Source organism: Dermacentor andersoni, chromosome 3 (assembly GCF_023375885.2).
Source record: "Dermacentor andersoni chromosome 3, qqDerAnde1_hic_scaffold, whole genome shotgun sequence".
NCBI classification, from domain to species: Eukaryota; Metazoa; Arthropoda; class Arachnida; order Ixodida; family Ixodidae; genus Dermacentor; species Dermacentor andersoni.
Window position 1 is genome coordinate 202,451,936 of NC_092816.1, and position 22,507 is coordinate 202,474,442.

The window sequence follows — 22,507 nt, forward strand, 5'->3', positions numbered from 1 at the left end:
TTCATTAAAAGATCCTGCCAAAATTCGTAAAGAATTGCAACTTCACATGTTCTCTTTCTACGACTTTGTATTGCATTGCATTCCCTTGACTTTGATTTTTTTTTTCAATGTTTGCCAGTGTTCCTCTTTTCCTTCCAGTGTACAAATTTATTTGTTTTTCCTACTATGTAGTTCGTTTTTTTTGCCTGTATTATTGTCATTTCTCTGTAAACCCAACCCCCTCACCCAATGCTTCTGAATTGAATAAATAAATAGATAAAATGCTACATTGCATATGGGGGGATACAATGCACATTTTTGCATGAAAACCGCATCGTATGTGAAACTACAGTGCCAGAGCATAAATATAAAACAAATATAGTTCGCCCACATTGTCAAACAGGCGCTCACGCTTCCAAAAAATGTTTTGTAGGAAAGCAAATGTTATCCATGAGGGCTAACTTAAAGGAAACTTCCGCGGTGAAAAAAGAAATACTTTAAGGATAGAATATTTGTTAAGGGTTTGGGAGGGGGATCAGTTTACAGGCTACATAAAGAAGAACACGAAAGAGTGAGATGGACACCTTCCTGTGCTTTGGCGTTTGTTTAGGACGGTTTTTTTTTTTACGAAGTGTCTAAAGGTACACCGGATGTACGCACGAACAATCGAGTTTGTCGCGCTAAAGATACAGCGGAATGGCGGATTCATATAGAACGCTTTTCCGCCATAGCATTTCGCCAAGATTCGCACTGCCTTCAGAATACAGTTGCTAAAATACGTATAGAACTGCTTATCATAAACGCATACCTTCCCGCCATCATTTGGGCTAGCTAGGAACCTGCACAAACAAGAGGAAAGAGTACGTGCCTTAGCTCATTTTGGCGGCAATCCGTGAATGCGCAGCGGAGGACTCCCAGTTCCAATGAAATATGCGATTAGAAGCGGCTCTTAGCGTTAAATGCGGTATGAAATAAGGGGTTAGAGTATAATGTACGTAAAGCAGACACGAATCGGCCGTCGTGACGCCAAAATCTACAAGATAATGCAAATTAGACTTAGCAGTTTCAAGGCGATGGTTAATATGATAACTACAAAAGCCACTTGGCAAGGTTCAGCGGTGAAGTTGAAGTTGAAGTTTATTGATATGCAAAACATATGTACATAACTCTAATATACAGACGAGGATTCAAGTTATCTGGCGTTCAGATAACTTGACCGCCTGTCACGCTGCGGTCTAGGCTTTGATTACCCGTCACAAAATACTCTTTTTCAAGCCCTTTTCTTTCGAATCCCCCTGCGCCTCTCTTGCTAAGCGTGGCTGCCGCCTGCTCCTGTCTCACCGGAAATCTCACACTCGATGAAGATGATGATTATTTACTGGGGTCCATTTTGGTGGTGACACCAAATGGTGGTGGGTTGGTGACAAGTATTCATTTAGCCTGCTTGAGATAATCATGCATCCCGTACATATTTTGGTTGTAGCAATTTTATGTACATCTCCTTTATCGTCGTTTTCTGCCTATAAACTTGTCTGTCTACCTTGTACCGCTGCTGGGATAGTTGGCACTTTAGTTGGGCCAATACATGTCTCGGAGCTGAAATGCTATAATGTTTCACTCCCCTCTTAAGCTTCATGTTATTTTCGTGAACCACTTTGCTGGCTCATTCAACACTTAATCTGCAAGATGTCAAGCTCGACTTTTGAAGTTTGCGAATAACATTGTCATGCCAACAATTTCATGCAATGCCTTCCACATATCCCAGATGTCCCGCTCGCAACGCGAGTGCCGCCAGCGTCCACGGATCCACAACTGGTGCGCCCCCTACTGCCGCCGTCCATCTCCCCGTTGACTGCCAGGTGGCCGTCACACCTTCGCAGCCTGGACAGCCCTCGATCACGCGGACAGTTCCGTTGCTTGGGTCTCGCGGCTGGTTTGGGAGCTGCAGCCAACTTTACTCATCGGGAACTCGCCAGAGCTGGTTCCTGAGCCGTTCCGGGGCCTTCTCCTCTCAGAGAGATACCCCTGCGAGGAGCCCCAGCTTGCACGTCAGAGGAAGGCCGCATACTCTGCTCATTATGCCGCGCTACGAGAATATCTAGACGGGTTCACCAAGTGGGACCTCTCCATCGGGCCAGGCTCGCCGCCGCTGCACTTTACAGTCCCGGCCTTCAGCCACTAGTTTCAGGCACCGTGAAGGCCGCTGTTGCTCTCCTCCGGTCCTTGCAACGATACCTTTTGCGAAAGGAGGACTTTGCTGCTCACCAGGAGCATCCGCCAGGTGCGGAGGCACTTGCTCCACCTGAGTCACACACGCTCATGGAGGATCTCGTCGACCTCGACTTGGATTCGTGATCATCAGGGGAGGGGGCAATGTGGGAACGCCGGATGCCTGACTGTGCCACTAGGCCGCCTTCATCACCATCTGGGCCTGGCCACGCGCCCGTGCCACACGCAGCCATCCTGAGACCGGAGCGCGAGGAACGGCGACCAAGAAGCAACCTCAGTTGGCCTAGGACTTTGGGCAGTGAAGGTTGTCTCTCGAATTGCTCTTGCACCCTGTGCCGTCTCTGAGAGCCTCAGCTGGCCACTGGCTCTGAAGCCATGGCCCTTAGCCCACAGCTTGTAACTAATCCGGTCGTATCAATTCATTCCCTGCTTCTTTTTCACAAATATTCTAAACGTCTCTTACTTATCACGGCTGTTCACTAGCTGGTGCTTCAATACACTGTAAATACAAGCGCTTCCCGGCGGTATATATTATCTACGGGTGTCCCTGGGTGGATTTCTTCGCATTCCAATAGGATGTGCTGAGCGGTCTGCGGGTATTCACAGCAGCGTACACATGCCTCACCTTACTGCGAATATTTGTCCCGGTATGTTTTCATCCTTCGGCCACCAGCTCGAGTTTCAAGCTCTCCAACCTCGACATTTCAAGTTGGTCTATCCCCAAATTTTAAGTTGGAAACCCCCAATTTCAGTTGGCCTACTCCCACTACATATAAGCTTCCCATCTATTTTCTATGGAACCCTATGAATCCTTTGTGGACATTCTCTCTTATCAACCATTTTTGGTTTAAATTGTTTTAATCGCTTAAAAAGCTACAGGTCATCTACGTTTACAATAACACAACGATTCAGTGTCTTAACTTCCCAAATTACACATCTTTAGGCAGATACAAGGCATTATTACACATTGCGCGTGAAGGAGCTGGGGTACTCACCAAAGTATGCTTGCGCATTAGTAAACTCGATATTTAAAGCGCATCCCCAGCTGCTTATTAGTACTCACTAGTACCTAATGCTCTGTAGATTAGCGCCCTTGTGCCTAAGTCATGTTACAAGCAGAGACATTGTGGTACGTACAATCAGACCGCACGCATATTTAAGCAGAACGCGAGTGCGCGGCAAGCTAGCGCTGAAATACCAGCACACACGCCGCGACGCGCCAAGGAAAATTTTAGGCGTAAATTTAACATCGAGACACTTTTAATGTGGTATACCATGTACGCACACCTGCCCAGTGTTTCCCAACTGAAGAAAACGCATGCCATACAGGCGGCCGTAATCAAACATACAGAAAGGTGTGCTTACAGGTGAAATGTTATACCCGGCGTCATTTTAACATTATATGTACAGCCGAAAGCAATGCACGATTTCAGCATGCCATATACTGAGGTGCTGCAATGCTCTAGAAAAGCATTCCACAATCAATAAATACTATTACAGCATCAGGGTGGCAGCACAATCTGTCCTCTGCTACGCCGACTAACCACGGCGGCGTGTGCTTTTTGCCCCAAGCAAGATGGCGGCGAACAGGTTCCATTTCGGTCAGCCGTTTCCACTCGAGAAGTATTGGTATATAACCCTTTTGATCTGGACTTGATTGCCTGCCCCTACCCTCACTAGTATCACCTGTTCTACTTTACACATGTTTGAGTCTCCAACAAAGACAACTGCGTGTTTTTTCTTCTCCTCACATCCGAGACCTGCACCAAAGGTCCCCCTCCCCTGCTGTCTTATACTTCGTTTTGTTGTCTTCTTCAGCCGTCGGCACGTCAGCGGTAACCTTCGGAAGCCAGATTTTTGAGGGTCCAATGTACCAATATATTCCAAAAAGAACACAAAGCGACGGTTAATCATTTTTTTTAAATACCTTAAATAAACAACTAGTGAGGGCAATTGGTCTGTCGCTGTTAACAAAGGAAGGGTCTTTGCCGTGTTTGAGCATTTGCAGGACTATTGCCTCCTTCCAAGATGAAGGTATATGGCCAGTTGACAAGATCTTATTGTAAAGACCTAAGATGTAGTTTAGGGTCTCACAAGGCAGATTCTTGACTAGTTCATATGTTATTGTGTCAGAACCTGTAACCCAGCTGCCACAAGAGCCTAGGGCAAGCTTGAGTTCATGGGATGTTAGTTGTTTGTTGTATCCTTCTGATGACTTGTTTGGACGAAGAGGAATATTTTCATCTTTCCTTTTATTGCTTAAGAACTTTTCGGAATAATTTTCCAAGCTTGAGACCCTCTCAATGTGCTCCCTCAGAGTGTTCGTTTGATCTTCTATTGTATCACCAGAGCTAGTGACGAGAGGAAAAGGGTTTGGACGTTATCCTTTTAGCTTACGTACCCTGTTGTATACTTGCTAACATCCGTGTATGAGTTTATGGAGGATACGTAGCGTGTCCAGCTTTCTCTTCTAGATATTCGGTGGATACGGCGGCCATTTGCTTTGCACCGCTTAAAATATATTAGATTTTCTGTTACTGGGGGGGGGGGGGGGGGGGGGGGGCTAGCGTGACAATCTGCTCCATGCTTTGTTCCGGTATTTCTTTGCAATTTCACAGTCAGTGTTCCACCACGGTTTTGGGTTAACTTTATCTGTGCACGACTCAGGTATGCAGTTTCAAGCAGAACAGAGGATGTGTTCAGTGATGTAGCTGGCCAGTTCCTCTACACCTAGGTGGTCTATATCTTGCAGGCACAGTTTACATATGTTCCTAAATTTCGACCAGTCTGCACTATGAAGACTGGCCCATTTTCGGGGGTAAGCTGGTCCATCGTTCCACTTGGTTGTTTCTAGAAGTGTTGGGAAGTGATCCCTACCATATGGATTACTAATAACACTCCATTCTAGGTATGGAAGAAGTGATGCAGGACCCTATGGTTAATCTATACATGAATACGTATTGTGTGTAGAACTGTAAAATGTTGGCGCTGTCTTGTTAAATAGACAGGCTCCGGATAAAAGAAAGAATTTTTCTATTGCCCGTCCTCTCGCATCACCTCTTGCGTCACCCCAGAATGTGCTGTGAGCATTAAAATCTCCAATTACTATATAGGGTTGAATTGAATGTTTGGTGTTTAGTGGCGCAAAGGCCAGGTATGACCAAAGAGTGCCATGCTAGTACTATATAGGGTTCAGGAAGCTCGTCAATCGGCTTTTCAAATTCTGCATGGTTAAACCGTTCATCAGGCGATATATATATGGAGTAAATAGTTATAAGTTGATTGAACAACACAGCCCGAACAGCCAATGCTTCAAATGAACTATGGAGTGATACAAGTTGGCATGCTACTTACTTTGGGGCTATGATTGCCACACCACCTGAAGAAGAATTTCCATTATTTCTATCTTTACGGAAAGCTATGTTCTGTCTTAAGAGGTTCTTGTGCGTCGACTTTAGATATGTTTCTTGAACACAGAACAGTCGCGGCTGATATTCCTCTAGTAGATCTTTGACACCATCTAGATTCCTAAATAGGCCCCTAGCATTCCACTGAATTATTTGTGTAGACGTATCGAGGAAGATTTTCGTTGTCTGTGTTCAAGAGCACGTGGTAAAGATAGATAGATATGTATACAAGGAAGGCAAGCGTTTAGGTTACCGGTCCCCTTCTTAGAGCAGTTACGACAATTTTATCTGTTTAGTGCACTCGTGCGAGCGCTGATGTTTCGCGTCGCTGACGCCGGGGATTTTTGATTGACCTCCATGACCTTCTCTGAGGCGCTCGAGGATCGTGAACTAGGCGCTGAAACTAGCGTCCCAGGCCGTGGAGTTTGGTTTAGCTTTGGTACCTGCGGAACCGAAATCTGCAGACCCACCTTCGAGGATGATGGAGCAGCACTTGCTGGTTCCACCCGGGGGGTAGGCTGAGTGATTACAGGACCACTATCAGTGACAGCGATAGACTCCCGAGGCATTTGTGACGCTGCCCCCCTTCACGACACCTCGGAAAAGCTTGCGTGATCTAAGTACGAAAGACGTTTCCTTGCTTCGTGAAATGTTATATTTTCTTTGGCTTTTAGTGCAATGATTTCTTCTTTTTTCTTCCACTTAGGGCACGTCCTGGAGTAAGCTGGATGGCTTCGTCACAGTTCACGCATTGTGGAGATGAGTCGCAGTGTGTGATGGATGATCGTTCGAGCTGCACTTCGCGCAAGTCTGCCTTCCTCAGCATGTCTGAGATCCATGCCCATACCTCTCGCACTTAAATCATCGTCGAGGATTTGTGATGAACGGCCTAACACGTACTCTGATATAGCCTGCATCCAATTTACTAGGCAGCACACTAGTACCAAAGGTTAGTACAATGTGCTTTGTTGGAAGTTGTTCATTATGCCTGCGGATTATGATTCTTTCTACCTTGATCGCATTTTGGTCCTGAAAACCTTCAAGCCGCTCATCGTTACTAAGGTCCATGAAGTCGTCTTCAGAGATTACTCCACGGCTCGTGTTCATGGTTCGATGTGCCAACACAGTGACTGCTACATCGCCAATGCATTTCAACTCATTATTTTATCATGTTGAGTTTTATCCTTCAATTCAAGGAGCAGGTCTCCATTGGACATATTTGTGGCTTTGTAGCCAGGCCCTATCATGTTTGTGAGGCATTTCGCCACCAAGAAGGGGGAGAATTTACGCACGCTCGTGTTGCCTTCACTGTGGATTACTTAGTACTTAAGGAAGTGCTCTCCATTGTTCTTGAAAAAGAATTGAAAGGTTGCATCGGTGCGCCCTCTTTTCAGAGGGCGATCATGGGAAAGCGGTTTACTAGAACCCATATTATAGGTGTCTTGAGTTCGGCAGGAGCGCCAACCGCCCACCACCGAGCGCAACATGGGGACGAAGCAAATCTTACGACTAAGACAGCCCTCGCCAGTTCTACCGTGCTACTATAACCCAGTCTGGAGTACCCAAGGTTGGCCACCCACACAATGTTAACGCTTGCTGACAGGAAAGTGAGAAGTAAATAGAAGAGAGGAGAAGACAGGAAAGAGTGAAAGGGAGAGAGAAAGACGCAGATCGGAGAGGGGGACAGGAAAAGGCAACTACCGATTTCCCCCGGGTGTGTCAGTTCGGAGGAGCCGTCTACGTGAAGCCGAGGCCAAAGAAGTGTGATGAATTCACAAACTGTTTCCGTTCCGGCGATTCCCCTGAAGTCTGTGGTATGCTCAACGACACTAATGAAAAATGTATTAGCGTGACGTAATGCTTTGTCATAAAAGTACATCCGAGAAAACGCCTCACGTCTAAAGGTATCCCCCTGCGACTATCAGAATTTAATATTAAACCGCCGCGAAGAAACAAAAAAAGCAAGAAACTCGCATCGGCATGGCAGTCGAATTCATAAACTATTTCCGTTCCCGCGAATCTCCTGAAGTGCGCGGTAAGCTGACCTTGCTCAACGACACTAATGAACAATACATCAGCACGACGTAATGCTTTGCCATTAAAATCATCCGAGGAAACGCCTCACGTCCAAACGTATACCCCTGCTACTATCAGAATTTAATATGAAACCGCCGCAAAAAAAAAGCAACAAACTCTCATTAGCACGGCAGTCGAATTCATAAACTGTTTCCGTTCCCGCGAATCTCCTGAAGTGTGGAGTATGCTGACCTTGCTCAACGACACTAATGAACAATGCATCGGCACGATGTAATGCTTTGCCACTAAAGTCATCCGAGAAGGCACCTCACTTCCAAACACATCCCCCTGTCACTATAAAAATTTAATATGCTACCGTCGCAACAAAATAGCAACAAACTCGCCTTGGACACGGCTTCTTCTCCTTGCCGGCCACGCATTTTGTCGATGGTGTTGCCAGCTCGGCTAGAGACGAACGGAGCTAACAACTTTCTTCTCCGTAGTACCTAGGCGAAGAGAAATCTCAAGGACCGAAAGTCCCCGCATTTTTCTCTCGCGACCATTGCTCCTCGCGCATGCGCAGAAAGAGCGGAGAAATCCAATTATGATGTGCTCGTCCGGCGGCTTGGAAGCCCTATGGGCGTCTTGCGCTGGAGTTTGAGGTATAGTAGCGGCGCCTGGTGGCGGCGCGTGAAACGTCACCTGGGTAGTACCGGCTTGGGTAGTATTGAGCCCTGGCTGGGGTGAAGCACGTTTCAAGCCCGAGTTTGCGTCGATTCGCACATTTTTCTGCCCTGTTGCGAGTGCGAAAAGGCTCGTCACTTCTCACAGACCACGCCGACCACGCTGCGAGCTAGCCGCAGCCTATAGTTTAACGAACACGGAATCTTCGTGTGACGTAATGCTGGAAGCAGAAGGAATCGGCGACGCCTATCCGGGGAGACCTAGCTCAGCCTCGAAAAAGCGTCACCGTCGTTACTTCTGCGTCGTGGGCTGCCATAAACAAGAAGGCCAGAATCCCAACATTAGATTCTACCGTTTTCCTTCAAGGCCTCACGAAGCGGAGCGTCGGGCGCGCTGGATAGCTGCCGTTCATCGCGCTGGGTAAGCGAAACTTCGTGCCATGCTGACTGCTTCGCCTGTCTTGAAGCTTGCCTGATTATCCTAAAATTCGGCCTTTTGCACCTACAGCCTACAGTCCCGACGGCAGACCGACATAGCAGCAGGCATGGCTGGTGATTCACGATTCGAGACCCCGCCACAGCGACAATTAACAATTCGACTAGTGCGAAGAGGTGAAGTGACCAGCAGCACTATAACGTAAAACTATTCCAAGCTTTTCTATTCCAATTTTGCAATCAGCCCTCCGTGATTGGTCAAAAACTTTTTTGGACCACCCCCACTTCACGTGTCGGTCACGCGACGTCACGGAAACCGCGATACCCCCCCCCCCCCCCCCCCATCCGATATGATGGGCACACACTGATTATGCATGATTTGACCGAAAAAAGAAAAACAGGTATTTCTTATTCGACGCCTTTTCACCATTAGCCCCCGGCTATTGGTCAAAAGTTTTCTGGCTGCACCCACTTCACCTGCCTGTCACGCGACGTCACATAACCGCGAAAACTCACCGCGTCAAAGTGACGTGAACGCATTTAAGATGCATTAATATGCCGAACAAACCTGAATTTTCTTCTGAATAGCCGCAGGCTGCCGCCGATAGCTCAGGCGCTGGCTACTCGCACCTGCCAGAGAGCATGGGTTTATTTGCGTATAATAAATCTTCTTGCGTGGCCGCGTAACGCTTTCGAGCACTTTCGGCACGTTAACGATCTCATTCGGCCAACTCTTCTCTGCTGAGGATCCGTTTAAGCGTCATTCTTAAGCTTCCGTTGCATTCCGCCGCGACTTTCGACCAGCCACCGCAAGCTAAGTAAGGAAAACGGACCATTTGCAGACGGCGGCACCACCTTCTTCATCTGGTTATCGCTTTTCAGTGCACTGGCTCTGCTCCATCGAATCCCTCTCCACTTCAGCATTCTCCTTGCCTCTTGTCAGCCAATTAGATACGACAAGCCGCTCAGTGTAGGCAATGTTATTCGTTTTTCAAGCAAACAAAAGTGACCTCCTATGAACGAGGAGAGCGTTTGATTGGTCTGTTCGGACAACCCTGCGGGTGACCGCCCGGTGCTTGCGTCAGTGGTACGCAAATTCGACGTCAGGAGATTGGAATAAAAACATATTGGAATAGTTTTACGTTATAGGGCCACAGGTCTTTGCACAAATGACACAAATGACCACAAATGGCCGGGCTGATTCGGTGACAATTCACTACACCACTACGAGCAGCACAGGTTAGACAGTTAAATGTGCTCATCCTTGACCTCAAGCCAGCACGTTGAGGCAGCGCAGCAGGGTAGTATTGATTGCAGCACATAGATGTTCGAGCGCTGTTATTAAAAGCTACAACAAGCGAACAGCGCACGAGCTCGCGCTGCAGCGCGATTCGCACGTACGTTACAGCGAGCTCATATGCATTGCATAAGTTATTTTTCAGTTGCTAAAGGGACAGATGGCCGCTACTACAGTGCAGGCATAACTACTTGTCTAGCGGCATGCAGTCAACAAAGATTGCAGGAGGCCCGCCGTTTCGCCGCATGCTGAAAGACCGCTGCCGTCGCGGTGAGTACCGTCGTGCGCTCGAGCAGTTCCGTACACATGATGTCTGTTTATCGCTGCTGTGAATTCATTTATAGCAAGCGTTTCCTCGCGTTTGTGCGCCTGAATCTAGAAGCGTGCAAACCTTACCTGAAGTTCAACTTCCTACGCGACTCACTTCACTTGCAATTGACACCGCGCAAAAACTTCGCCGCTTATTTCTTGAACTTCGTACACGTTTTCGGTGTTACATAGTTTATTGCCTCTACGCAGTGCCACCACTTAATATATCTTCGGCGCCCGATATTCGCTGCAAGCCATGGTACAACAAAACCGAAAGTGGCGGGTCCTTATTGTAAACGTGCTTTCCGAAACAGACGACCGAGCTTGGTACTACCCAGTTCAGGACAGAGGGCGCTTTTTAACACCATTTTCGCAGCGCCCCCTGGGCAATGCACGAGCCCCATGGGAGCGCTTGCTCACTGTTGCTAACCTTTGCGCTACCCAGAAAGCTTGACTCTACTCCGCCCTCAAGCTCCTTAATATGGAAAGTGGCAAAACTCTCCACCACTCTTGCACTTTCCCCCTCGCTATCCTCTCCCGGCCACCTACATGCTCTGCGAACGGCACGCTGAGAAGGCTGCCGTGCGGACGCCGACCATATGCGTTGGCCGGGGCCCGCGAGCGCGCCTAAGTAAACGTTTGGTTTATGTTCTACAATAAAACGAAAACGCGAGAAAGTGGTTGGACACGCTCGACTCTACCATGAGCCCCCTTAATCATCTTCTCGTTTTTGGAATGAAAGCATCAAGCGTGAACGCTTGCGGCATGAACGATAACTGAGAACTATTATAGCCCACATAGGCTTTGGCATTTCAATACCGGTCGTATTAATAGTGTACGGCTTTATTGGTAGAATATTTACGTTTTAGATTTGAACACTCCTCAATAATTTTCAGCCCACTGACGTTATGCTAAATGCAGATATTGTCTAGTGCAGGATTTTCGCAGAAATGCTGTTGTTTATGAAGCTGCTTCCGAGTAGTTTTAGAGGCAGGATTGTTTCTTAGTGTCTCGGGGGGATTTACATGCAGCGGCTTAATTACTTGTTGAATAAAAAAATTTACTTTTGCTTAGGCCTTCTTAGTGACTTTCAATTTTGGTATGAGTCAATTCTGCTTCGCCATTTTCAATTTTAGTCATTCTTGGTCATGCTTTGTTTCGCCTAGTCATTCTCCGTATTAATGAGTATTTCATAGCCAGTTAAACTTGGTTGAATCCTTCGCTATTTAGATAGTTCGTTCTTAGTTATTCCCAATTTTGCTGAGTCATTGTTAATTATTTGTAATTTTCTTGCATCATTTCTCATTTTGCTTATTTATTCTTAGTTTTGCTCAGTCGTATTTAATTTTGTTGAGTGATTCTTATTCATTCCTAATTTTTCATGGCAATTTTCACTTTTTCTGTGCCATTGCTAGTATAGCTGAGTTATTATTAGTTATTCTCGCCCTTACTTATTCATTCTTAATCACACTCAGTTTTACTTGTCATTGTTAGTCACAGTAATTATACGGTAGTCAGTTTAGTTATAGTCATTATTATATATTATATAATTATGCTACTACTATTAACCTATAATTCTTGCTAGTACTATTATCCTCTTCTATACACCTTAGACGACTGCCTGACCTCGAGGCTTCACACAAACTATGGATGGTTTGCGCATTCATGACCCTCATAATGCTGTTGCACTAAAAATCCCGTTTGCTATCATGCATCAAGCCAGAAGGGCGCCAATTAGCTAGGAACAAAATAAACGCCTGCGTTGGAAACGTTTTCGCAGGAAATCCACTCCGAGAATAAGAAATTGAAGAGCCTATTGTAGGCGAATTCCACACACCAGCAATCGTTATTACAACACACAGGGCAATGCCCTTAAATAAAAAGAATGATGTTGAACACGACACCAAATGATAAGCGAATTTTGCAGGATTGTCCGCATTTTCATGGAATCGCAATAAGCTTCAAATACATACAGTGGTTTAAGTACAAACGAATACACAGTAGCCCAAAGAGCACAATATGCTTGGTCGGAAAGAAGTCCTTACGGCCGATGCTATTAGTCCACTTCTCTCTACGCGCGCGCGATGTCATTTCTTCTTCGAGCCATAGGGAACAACGTGAAGCCATTTTCACGCCGGCTGGTGCACTGAAACGCGCAGCACCCGGGCATACCCTCGAGGGCAGCATTCTCGTACCCCGACGGAGCTTGACTAACAACTAAGACCTGCTAATGGCGCCGACGAAAAATGGAAGCACAAGCAAAGCGTCCTTTCGCGCGCTTTTCTCGGGCGACACCCCGAGGGGCCAATCATCATCATCACCGTCAGCCTGGTTACGCCCACTTCAAGGCAAAGGCCTCTCCCATACTCCCGCAACTACCCCCGTCACGTACTAATTGTGGCCATGTTGTCCCAGCAAACTTCTTAATCTCATCCGCCCACCTAAATTTCTGCTGTCCCCTGCTACGCTTCCCTTCCCTTGGAATCCAGTCCGTAACCCTTAATGACCATCGGTTATCTTCCCTCCTCATTACATGTCCTGCCCATGCCCATTTCTTTTCCTTGATTTCAACTAAGATGTCATTTACTCGCGTTTATTTCCTCACCCAGTCTGCTCTTTTCTTATCCCTTAACGTTACACCCATCATTATTCGTTCCATAGCTCGTTGCGTCGTCCTCAATTTAAGTAGAACCCGCTTAGTAAGCCTCCAGGTTCCTGCCCCACACGTGAGTACTGGTAAGACGCAGCTGTTGTACACTTTTCTCTTGAGGGATAATGGCAACCTCCTGTTCATGAACTGAGAATGCCTGCCAACCGCACCCAGCCCATTCTTATTCTTCTGATTATTTCAGTCTTATGATCCGGATCCGCGGTCACTACCTGCCGTAAGTAGATGTATTCCTTTACCACTTCCAGTGCCTCGCTACCTATCGTAAACTGCTGTTCTCTTCCGAGACTGTTAAACATTACTTTAGTTTTCTGCAGATTATTTTTTAAACCCACCCTTCTGCTTTGCCTCTCCAGGTCAGTGAGCATGCATTGCAATTGGTACCCTGAGTTACTAAACAAGGCAATATCATCAGCGAAACGCAAGTTACTAAGCTATTCTCCATTAACTTTTATCCCCAATTCTTCCCAATCCAGGTCTCTGAATACCTCCTGTATATACGCTGTGAATAGCATTGGAAATATCATATCTCCCTGCTTGACGCCTTTCTTTATTGGGATTTTGTTGCTTTCTTTATGGAGGACTACGGTGGCTGTGGAGTCGCTATAGATTTCTTTCATTATTTTTACATACGGCTCGTCTACACCCTGATTCCGTAATACCTCCATGACTGCTGAGGTTTCGACTGAATCAAACGCTTTCTCGTAATCAATGAAAGCTATATATAAGGGTTGGTTATATTCCGCACATTTCTTTATCACCTGATTTATAGTGTGAATATGGTCTATTGTTAAGTAGCCTTTACGGAAGCCTGCCTGGTCCTTCGCTTGACAGAAGTCTAAGGTGTTCCTGATTTTATTTCCGATTACCTTAGTAAATACACTGTATGCAACGGACAGTAAGCTGATCGGTCTATAATTTTTCAAGTCTTCGGCGTCCCCTTTCTTATGGATTAGGATTATGTTAGCGTTCTTCCAGGATTCCGGTACGCTCGAAGTCATGAGGCATTGCGTTTTTCTACAACAATCTGCCCACCATCCTTCAACACATCGGCTGTTACCTGATCCTCGCCAGCTGCCTTCCCCCTTTGCATAGCTCCCAAGGCTTTCTTTACTTCTTCTGGCGTCACTTGTGGTATTTCGAATTCCTCTAGACTATTCTCTCTTCCATTATCGTCATGGGTGCCACTGGTACTGTATAAATATCTATAGAACTCCTCAGCCGCTTGAACTATCTCGTCCATATTAGTGATGACATTTCCGGCTTTATCTCTTAATGGATACATCTGATTCTTGCCTATTTCTAGTTTCTTCTTCCCTGCTTTTAGGCTTCCTCCGTTCCTGAGAGCATCTTGAATTCAATCCATATTATACTTCCTTATATCAAGTTTCTCACGCTTGTTGAATAACTTGGAAAGTTCTGCCAGTTCTAGTCTAGCTGTAGGGTTACAGGCTTTGACAAATTTGCGTTTCTTGATCAGAACTTTCGTCTCCTGCGATGGTTTACTGGCACCCTGTCTAACGGAGTTACCACCGACTTCTATTGCACACTCCTTAATGATGCCGATAAGATTGTCGTTCATATCTTCAACACTAAGGTTCTCTTCTTCAGTTAAAGCGGAATACCTGTTCTGTAGCTTGATCCTGAATTCCTCTATTTTCGCTCTTACCGCTAACTCATTGATCGGCTTCTTATGTACCAGGTTATTCCGTTCCCTCCTCAAGTCTAGCCTAATTCGAGTTCTTACCATCCTATGGTCACTGCAGCGCACTTGGCCGAGCACGTCCACATCTTGTATGATGCCAGGGTTAGCGCAGAGTATAAAGCCTATTTCATTTCTACTCTCGCCATTCGGGCTCCTCCACGTCCACTTTCGGCTATCCCGCTTGCGGAAGAGGGTATTCATTATCCGCATATTATTCTGTTCTGCAAGTTCTATCAATAACTCACCCTGCTATTCCTAGAGCCTATGCCATATTGCCCCACTGACTTGTCTCCAGCCTGCTTCTTGTCTACCCTGGCACTGAAGTCGCCCATCAGTATACTGTATTTTGTTTTGACTTTACCCATCGCCGAGTCCACGTCTTCATAGAAGCTTTCGACTTCTTGGTCATCATGACTGGATGTAGAGGCATAGACCTGTACGACCTTCAATTTCTACCTCTTATTAAGTTTCACAACAAGACCTGCCACGCTCTCGTTAATGCTGTAAATTCCTCTATGTTATCAGCTATATCCTTATTAATCAGGAATCCGACTCATAGTTCTTGTCTCTCCGCTAAGCCCCGGTAGCACAGGACGTGCCCGCTTTTTAGCACTGTATATGCTTCATTTGTCCTCCTAACTTCACTGAGCCCTATTATATCCCATTTACTGCGCTCTAATTCCTCCAATAGCACTGCTAGACTTGCCTCACTAGATAACGTTCTAGCGTTGACCGTTGCCAGGTTCAGATTCCAATGGCGGCCTGTTGGGATCGCTTAGAAAAGCGCCGATTCGATAAGCGGGAGAGGCGGGCGTACGAAGGTCTTTGGTGCGGCGGCAGAGTTCAAAGAGTGGCGGTCCTTTCAAATTATCAAGGGATTTTACTCCGCCCTTGTAGACAGCACCACCTAGTTGCACCGCCACATTGTGGGTAGTTGCTCTAGCGGACGCTTTTCCTTCTAGCCACACACTACTCCACGAGAAGCGGCCGCGGACAACGCAGTCGCAAAAGCCCGCTGTGCTGAAACGGGCAGCGATCGCGTAGGAGTAGCAGCACACATTTTCAAGGCAGCAGCACTCCCTAGACTGTGCCGCGGCACGTCATTAAGCGGAGGTGATCGAAAGATCGAATGCATCTCAACCTGCGTGGTTTTATCGAAGTCATCCGCATTTCCCGGAGAGAAGTGAGTCAAGAGCGATAACTTTGTAAATAGAAGAGATGGCTTTATGACGTATGCGCAAGAAAAAAAAATTGAAACAAAATTAGGCATGTTATAGAGTGGTTTATTTAGGAGTGCCTCTTTAAATAGATGTGAACGGAGAAATATTTGCCGGCAATAACTGTACCATATATGAAGAGGTTTCTTAGTTGCAAAACTCTACTCACCATAAGTAACACATATGCGCGCACACATGCGCAAGGACACATAAAAAACGTACACATATGCGCAAAGCACGCACGTACAAACAGGTGCAACTACAGCGGCGCGCACATCACACGAATGTGTGGGTGAGGGAGGCCTTGGTAGATGGTGCTTCAGCGGCCGCACACCACTGAGTACCGACACGTTGTTACGGCGAATTAGTTTTATTGTAAAATATTATTTTGCAGGTTACCCTCAAGTTTTTCTTCAAGGCTGGGTGGTGCATACGCAGAGTGTGCCCGTATGGCACGTACTTTCCCGTCACCGAGGACCGTGGCAATGGCAGAGCGGCCGAAGAAGCACTTCGAACTCACAGAGCTTCTGCTGTGTGCACTACAGTGACACGGGCCACCCACTGACAACGAGCGACTGCCCTTTGGCAGAGCCTGCATCGGCAGTTTCGTTCCCGTTCAGAGAGAAGTTTAAGCGGCGCTTTCACGGGAGAGCGAAGCGCGCCTTCTTCCGTAGTACCTATGCAAACGCACATTAGTAAAAGAAGAGCCCCCCGACAAAAGGGACTCAGATCTCACAAAAGTGCCCTGCAAAAGTCATCGCATGTTTTTCTCGCAACGCACGCATGCACCCGACGGTAGCGCAAATACGAGAAAGAATCTCTTGTCGGCACTCGCCGTGCACCCCGCCACCCGTTCCACCGGAGTTCACCGCCGCAGGTGGAAAGAAAGGCAAGAGTTGAACGTAATAGTTCTGCAAACCCGCAAGGTGGAGGGAAGTAATTAATAAAGGGAAATCAGACATCCACCCCTTTGTAGCAATTGCTACAAAGGCAACCCATACGGTTCCTCGAAAGAAAAGCCTCACAGTTGAAGAAAAATTCGTTCTGGTCCGCGACTCGAACCCGAGACCACCGCCTTTCCGCGCAGCCGTTCTACCATCTGAGCTAACCAGGCGGCAAGCAGGTGGCAGGGCGAAGTCGAATTCGTCAACAACTCGAAGCAAAGGCAAGAGTTGGATGTAATAGTTCTGCAAACCCGCTAGGTGGAGAGCAGTAATTAATAAAGAGAAATCGGACATCCACCCATTTGCAGTAATTGCTACAAAGGCAACCCATACGGTTTCCTCGAAAGAAAAGCCTCGCATTTGAAGAAAAATTCGTTCTGGTCCGGGACTCGAACCCCAGACCACAGCCTTTCCGGGGCAGCCGCTCTACCATCTGAGCTAATCAGGCGGTTAGTAGGTGGCAGGGCGAAGTCGAATTCGTCAACAATCTGAAGCAAAGGCAAGAGTTTGACGTAATAGTATTGCGGAAACCCGCAAGGCGGAGAGAAGTAATTAATCAAGAGATGGACGGGTGGATGTCTGATTCGTTTTAATAATGAGTTTTTAACATGTTTGAAGCTGCTGTTGGTCGCGCCGAGACTGTGTTTTCTAGATGTGTTTAGGTTGGCTTTTCAGCCATTTATACTTTGACAAACCAATGAGACCAAAATTTCAGACTCAACTTATGTTGTGCAATTCTCCTGCATACATAGGCACATCAGACGGAGTACTAACGCCAAGGTTACCTAAACCATGTATTAGTATAGCTTTAAGGTAATCGGTGGTGCTAATCTGAGTTGGCAGCACCTCGTGACATTTTCAATATGACGCGTCGTGTGGCGGCTTGCACTCATAGAGTTAGTATATACTTAATCTAGAAGAAAATCTGAGCGAAAGAAGTGGCAACAGCAAAGCCACCGCCTTGTTGCTACGCATCATTTTGGTAATGGTAAAGATATCCGAAATAATATGCATTAACCGGTAGCACGTGTGCACGGAGAGCGTGTAGAGTTCATTGTGTATATTTTTCAGGAATGTCGGATTGCTATTTAGAAAGTATTGGTGTGATAATTACAGCGCGCGAAAAAATGCGTATTGAGCGAGGCGGGATCACGTTGAACGTCTCGTCCGAATCGCATCTCGTCGTCTACGAATGCGCGCCTGCCCTTAGCATCAACAGAGCGGCACCCTTGCTAAACAAAATTAAATTATGGGGTCTTACGTGCCAAAACCACTTTCTGATTATGAGGCACGCCGCAGTGGGAGACTCCGGAAATTTCGACCACCTGGGGTACTTTAACGTGCACCTAAATCTAAGTACACGGATGTTTTCGCATTTCGGCCACGTCGAAATGCGGCCGCAGTGGCAGGGATTTGACCCCACGACCTCGTGCTCAGCAGCCTAACATCATAGCCACTGAGCAACCACTGCGGATGCACCCTTGCTGTTCGCGATTTGAACGCATGGGCTGTATAATGAGCTTTGCCTCTAGGATTGTTTATAAAAATGCGCTCGGGCTCTCTGTGATCATGTTTCCCACGCTCCTCGAATATCGTCAACACCACAGATCAGCATACGTGCGCAAAGCATGACGGAACACTCCTTTGCTTCCATGTAGGGCTGTTTGCCTGCTTGCGAGAGGCACCGTACGACACAGCGTCGCACTTTACTGCACGCCAGCGATCTCTGAAGGCCGACACGACGTGGCTTTATATTGGACGACGTACGAACAGCCAGCTCGCGCAGACTGCGAGAGATGTGCAACAGAGCGGGGCCCGCTCCAGGACGGTTATTCTCCGGTGCCTCAGCAATGCCGAGGCGTACGTGTCTATCACTGCTCACAGAAACATAAAAATTACTGCAGTTTGTTTCTTGCATGAAATAGTAACTAATGGAGTAAAGTTGTTTTGAAAGTGCAAAGCAGCGCCCGGTACCAAAACATGGGTGGGATAGGTAGATGCGATGCGAGAGCATTTCGGCCTAGGCGACGGACGCCACATGCCGTGGTCAGAGCGACGTGTTTTGGACGATTTGCTCTTCAAATTCTCGGCGTCGAGAAAACTCGATGAATTTATTAAAGCACGACATAATTGTAGAAACATTAGTCGTTTTTTGGCAAGAACAAGCGCCCTACTGAGCAGCTGCGTGGGATCGCAAGCGCTGTCGGCTGAGGCGCCAAGCTAGTGGGCCTGGCCAACAACACCTAGATAGCACAAGGCCTATTTACTCCAATCCATGACGTCACGCTATCTGGCCCAAAATTTCCATTGACAAAGCTGGCGTAATGAAAGCGGTGACGTTAAAATCACTGTTGCCTTCTCGGGAGCATCCCCTTTAGACTCTGTGACAGTCGAGCCAGGTGACATGACGTCATGGATCGGGGTGAAAAAGCCTTGTGCTACCTTGGTATTGTTGGCCTGGCTCGAGCGAAGACTGTCATCGGTAGCGTACGTTATTAGTAAAGGCAAGGCGCAGAAGACCAGGACTCGAGAAGAACACAAACGACAGGACCGGCGCCTTGAGTCCTGGTCTTCTGCACCTTGCCTTTACTAATTCAAGCATGAACCAAGTAGCCCAAGCAAGAGTTTTACTTGTACGTTATTAAACGGCGCACCGTTGTGAACTGTTTCTCGCTCGCGCGCTTTTATAGAGAATACTCCTTTAAAAAGGAGCGTCGCGTAAAGACCTTTGATTTGTACTCACTCTAAAAACTAGGAAGGGTATCGCAGGAGTGAAGCTGCTGGTTCACTCTTCAAAGCGTTGTTTTACTCTCGCAAAATGTCGAGGAGAGTGAAATGCATTGTTCACTCTGTCACCAAGGAGAGAGTGAAATGTGCTTTTCACTCTCCCCTTCAGAGAGAGAGAGTGAAAAGACTCTTGCGACATTAGAAAAGAGAGACTCTTGCGGCAATAGAAAACAAAACGTAGCGTAATCTTCTGCTTCAACTGTAGGTGGCTGGCCCCGAACATGGCAATGTATCATTCATGCACGCTGAGCAAAGAACACATCGTTTTGCTTCTAAGAGAACAGGCCGCCGCAGTTCAAAGGAACGCGTAGCGAGCGCTCTACTTTTTCACTCGGAGTGGCTCCACCGCGCGCGCGCGCGCTCAAGATCGCGGAACAACACAACACTGGAGAAAGCTGATCCTCCCAGCGAGCAAAGGCCAGCCGAGGGAGATCGTGTGTCAGCCATCTCGCTTCGCCACGAAAACACGACAGTCGTTCGTCATGCCTTGGATATAACAACAAATCCTCCACGGTAAGTGAATTCTAACTTAGGTGCACATTGTCCGTATATGTCATGCTATCGCCAGGAAGTCGTCGCTGCGCTTCGCCGACGCGATTGACAAAGGACTAGGCGTACGCGCTGTCTCTCGATGTCAATCGAAAAAGCCAGTCGTCGCGATAACTGCATGTGAGTTTATCACTTTGCCGTTGTCCGTAAGAGCTTTAAAAATCGCAAACGCTGCCAGAACTATGGTATGTTCAATAAGACGCCAGGCGAGAGGACGCTTAAAATGGTTAGTTCACCAGCCCGTGATTCCGAGCCTATGCGGAGCGTGATTAGCGTGCGTTTTGTGTGTTTGAATTTATTCAGTTTGGCAGTGTACTGTGTACGGAACGCTGTTGAACTAAGGAATCACATAACAGAAGGCGTCATTTTGCTGGCAGCATGCTTTTTTTTTTATAGATAAACCGCGCGCTTGACGGTGTCTCGCGCAGGGGGAATCTGCGACCCCTGAAGTTACGTGCAGCACCAGTGCTAGTTAGAAACTTTGCCGCAGGCATTCAGCTGCATGCTGCAAGAGGTCAGTTGGGCGCGTTATCTTGAACTTACTGAAAACGCATGAGGAATCCATGTTTTATGCTGAAAAAAGTATAAACCCCATATAAGCGATCTTGCGCGCGGCAGCTACAAGCGACGCGACGGAGATGGCAGTCGCGTTCGCTCGTCGCCTACAAGTCGTACTCCGTGCGAGCGACGATTTTGAGCGACGCCTCCCCGGTGTTGCCGGCATGAGGGCTGCAGTCACGCGTGACGCGTGCTTTAGTAATTTACGTTGATGTATTTTACTATAAAAAGTAGCATAAACTTTTTCCGGAGGTCTTGCAGTACGTTCTTATCCTTGCACGTATAAAAATTGAATCATTTGCTCGTTCCGCGCGACAATCGGTAGTATTTGAGCGATGTACATCCAGTTCCGGCTTCGCGCGATTGGCTAGTCGCTCATAGCACTTTCGGGCGACGAGCGACGATTTCTAGATTTCCAGAACCGAGCCATCTGTTCAAGCGACGGCCCGTTTTGTCGCTCGAAGCCGTCGCTCGTCGCCGTCGCGCACTAAATCGCTCTCACAGTGTTTATCCCTAAGACTGAACTGTTTTTGCTCATGTTGAAATGGTGTGATTATAGGTCTGGTTTTGTCTCCTGTTGCGGTTTTCGTGCACGGTGCGAAACTGAAAGGATGCTTATGTCTACGAACTCGGTGAATTGTCGAGCAGCTAGTTACGCATCGGCATCGAATATAACGGCTGCTGTGTGGAATTACAATTGCAGGGGCGCTTTGCATACGCTTATTGTTTTGGACATGCCTGTGCATTTGCTAATATGAGTTGGCGTGTCAGAGTTATGTCATATGAACAGCTAAATCAGCCTTCCTCTGGGGGTTACAAGCGTAATGTGTGCATTTTGCTATAGCATGGCAGATCAAGATGTGTTTATCGCTTGAATATATTTAGTAGAGAAATAAAATATCAAAATAAAATGTTGCTTTAATTCCGTGTTACCAGTCTGTCGTACACAGAACAATAGGTTGGTGTAATAAACTAATAACTGCGGTTTAACTGCAACTTTTACATGCCTACAAGAATCTAAAGTGCTAGATTTCAAACTGCAGCAGTAGTTGGGTCTGTCAAAAATGAACTCCACTGCGCACCTCATGCATGAAAATAAGTTCATGCCTTTTAGTAAGCTTAGATGCAGGCCGCAGTGAACTTGTTAGTATTGAAATGTGGGTAAGCTTGCCATAACAAGCCTTGTTGCCCTTTTTTATAGGCACATCCATATATCCATTGAGCTGAAGGACAATATTTTCATCCCTACTGAGCATCATGTTTGCAGCTATAATCCTCAAATTATGGCTTCAGCAGTGGCACAACCAGGGATGGTGCGGGGGGGGGCACACTGGGCACGTGCTTAGGATGTGTCACAAGTGGTGTTTGCGATACACCAGACTCATGACAGACCTATGACGTCTGAAAATGACCAATATTCTATTCATTAGCAGGAGTATTCTAACATTCATGAAAAACAAGGATGAACTGTGGTTTATTTGTTTTTTTGCTTAAATCTAAAAATTGAAGTTAGTTTAGCAGTTGACTGTTGCAGTCATTTGGATGTTTTGCATGCATTTCACTAGGAAGACTAAGAGCTAAGACTTTTTTATTGCCATGGCCTTGACTGTCTTGATGTTGTTTTGCACCATGCCCATGTGTTGACTTTTGCATACGATATTTTTCAGGCACCCGCTTTATATAACGCAAGAAGGCAGCTGCAAGGACACGAGGATGTGAAAGAG

The 22,507-nt window shown here is 46.9% G+C and overlaps 1 protein-coding gene across 1 annotated transcript in view; it reads right to left on the reverse strand.

Moving 5' to 3' along the window:
* LOC126524738 (fatty acid synthase-like) overlaps positions 1 to 22,507 on the reverse strand; it is a 307,228-nt gene that overhangs the window by 110,253 nt on the left and 174,468 nt on the right. The gene's annotated exons all lie outside the window — the stretch shown is intronic.